The sequence below is a fragment of the Mastomys coucha genome, unplaced genomic scaffold (assembly GCF_008632895.1).
Source record: "Mastomys coucha isolate ucsf_1 unplaced genomic scaffold, UCSF_Mcou_1 pScaffold23, whole genome shotgun sequence".
Classification (NCBI taxonomy): domain Eukaryota; kingdom Metazoa; phylum Chordata; class Mammalia; order Rodentia; family Muridae; genus Mastomys; species Mastomys coucha.
In genome coordinates this window covers 72,938,113-72,940,806 of record NW_022196906.1, presented here as the reverse complement: position 1 = coordinate 72,940,806, position 2,694 = coordinate 72,938,113, and the positions used below count along the sequence as shown (strand labels likewise).

At 47.6% G+C, this 2,694-nt stretch overlaps 1 pseudogene; it reads left to right on the top strand.

Annotated features, from left to right (window-relative positions):
* Positions 1 to 1,514, top strand: part of LOC116073651 — a 6,888-nt pseudogene extending 5,374 nt beyond the window's left edge.
* The last annotated feature ends 1,180 nt before the right edge of the window (positions 1,515 to 2,694 follow it).

Genomic DNA, 2,694 nt, shown 5'->3' with positions numbered 1-2,694 from the left:
GCCTGTCGGGGCTGCTTTACAGAACCAAGTCACTCCCAAGCAACAAGGTTGGGGGAAGGAGTCCACAGGACTTCGAGTACCTGCCCCTTTGTCTGAATATTCATAAGGTTAAGTATCTGAACCTGAATGCTCTCTTTCTATCTGATGTAGGCCATGAGCTTCCCAGGCTCATCCTGGAGAAAGTCACAAGGACCCTGCACATTCTGGAACTGGAGCCATGTGGGATGAGGGACTCTCATTTCAAAGCCCTCTTGCCTGCCCTGAGCAAACGCTCCCAGCTCCTCAAGGTCAACATCTATCACAATGATCTCTCTCTGCTTGTCTTGAAAAATCTTCTTTTTCACACAGCCAAGCTGAGCCAGATGACCCACGAGCTGTACCCAGCCCCTCTGAAAGTCTACAAGGGTTTCAAGATACTTAAAGACAGATTTAGCCAGGCAGTGGTGGCGCACACCTTTAATCCCAGCACTTGGGAGGCAGAGGCAGATGGATTTCTGAGTTTGAGGCCAGCCTGGTCTACAGAGTGAGTTCCAGGGCAGCCAGGGCTATACAGAGAAATCCTGTCTTGAAATAAAACAAAACAAAACAAAAAAGACAGAGTTAAGCAATGTTGTCCAGAGCTGCTGGACATACTTCGGGCCCAACTGTAGCCGAAGAAAGTCTCCTTTGCTACGAGTACCTACTTGGAGTGTTTATATTCCTGCTATTATTATTATTATAACCTGGAGGCCACAGATTGCCTTTGTCAGTAAGTAGAATAAGGTTGCTTCTGGTACCAAGAATGGAGCGCTGTATATGTTCTTGTTTGTATATAATAAAGATGCTGAGCTTTTATTTTTTAAAAAAAAGAAATGAATAAAGATGAAAAATGATGTTTCTGGTGCTGTGGGCTTAGATTAGTGGTAGAACGCTGGCCAAATACATGCGAGGCCCTTCATTGTTCAGTCCCCAGCACCAGAAAGAGAATTACATAATTCCCTGGCAAACTTTCAACTGAAATAGTTTCGTTTTAGCTTAATGCAACTCTTCCTTTAACGTTGACTCTTTCTGCACCCTCCCCTGCCTTGATCATACCTTGAAATTCAATTTCATTGAAATTTTTACTTCCCGTTAAGATTCATTGTAGCCTCATGTATATACACACTGATTACTTCTATGGGTATTTGGGGAACGAAATTGAGAGGGGTTTCAACAGGGCTTCCAGCTGGATGTCAGTTCAAGGGGGAAGTTCCTAAAGTAAGTCTCACCGTACGTGGGACAAGTTTCTGAGAGTGGTTGCTATGTAGGAGTCCCATTGTGTGGCCTGTCAAACCTCCCAAGCCACAGGGAAAGTCACTTGTCATAAGTACTACATGAAAAAGCCGAAGGCAATGGTCACGCCACTCTTTCACGTGATGTACGCTCCGCCAGGCCTTGGAGAGCAGTGTGGGATGCTCTTCAGATGCAGCCTATCCATGGGGATAAGCCGCACAGGAGAAAACCTGAGAGGTCACGCCCAGGGTGTGGTCCCTTAGTAAATACTCAGATTTCTCTATCCCCTTTGTCCCCGTGGAAGTTGCCAGACCTGACTGGGGAGCTTCATGCCTTAACAAAGAGAGCAGGAAAAACAGTTTCCAGAAATATCAGGATAGTGTGTGAATGACTGCAAGCTGGGGCAAAGCAGTGCTTGGGGTGAGCGTTCTCTGAGTTTCCTTTGCCTGGTTCTAGGTAGATCCTTTGGATCCAACCCAGTTAGGATGACAGCTCTGTGTGTAATTCCTGTCTACCAGAGACAATGAACATAGGAGGGAGATACCAGAATTTTACATTTGCCCCAAAAGACTACCTATTCATTTGAGGGTTTGTGTCAACTTGATGCAAGCTGGGGTCATTGGAGAAGGAGGAGGCTCATAAGAAAATGCCTTCAGACACACCAGAAAAGGGCATCAGATGATATTACAGATGGTTGTGAGCCACCTTGTGGTTGCTAGGAATTGAACTCAGAACCTCTGAAAGGGCAGTGAGTGCTCTTAACCATTGAGCCATCTCTCCAGTCCTAGTCCAAAAGTTCAGAATACCCAAGATACAATTCACGGACCATATGAAGCTCAAGAAGAAGGAAGGCCAAAGTGTGGATACTTCAGTGCTTCTTAGAAGGGGGAACAAAATATTCACAGAAGGAAATATGGAGACAAAGTGTGGAGCAGAGACTTGAAGGAAAGGCCATCTAGATACTGCCCCACCTGGGGATCCATCTCACATACGCCAAACCCAGATGGTATTGCAGATGTCGGGAAGTGCTTGCTGACAGGAGCCTGATATAACTGACTCCTGAGAGGCTCTGCCAGAGCCTGACAAATACAGAGGCGGATGCTTGCAGCCAACCATTGGACTGAGTGCAGGGGTCCCCGATGGAGGAGTTGGAGAAGGAACTAAAGGAGCTGAGGGGGTTTGCAGCCCCATGGGGGAGCAGCAGTGTCAAAGAGCCAGAACCCCCCAGAGCTCCCGGAGACTGAACCACCAACCAAAGAATACACATGGAGGGACCCATGGCTCTGGCTGTGTATGTGTCAGAGGATGACCTTGCTGAACATCAGTAGGAAGAGCGGCTCTTAGTCCTGTGGGGGTTCGATGCCCCAGTGTAGGAAAATGCCAGAGCAGGATGGCAAGAGTGGGTGGGTGTAGACACACCCTCATAGAGGCGGGGGGGGGGGG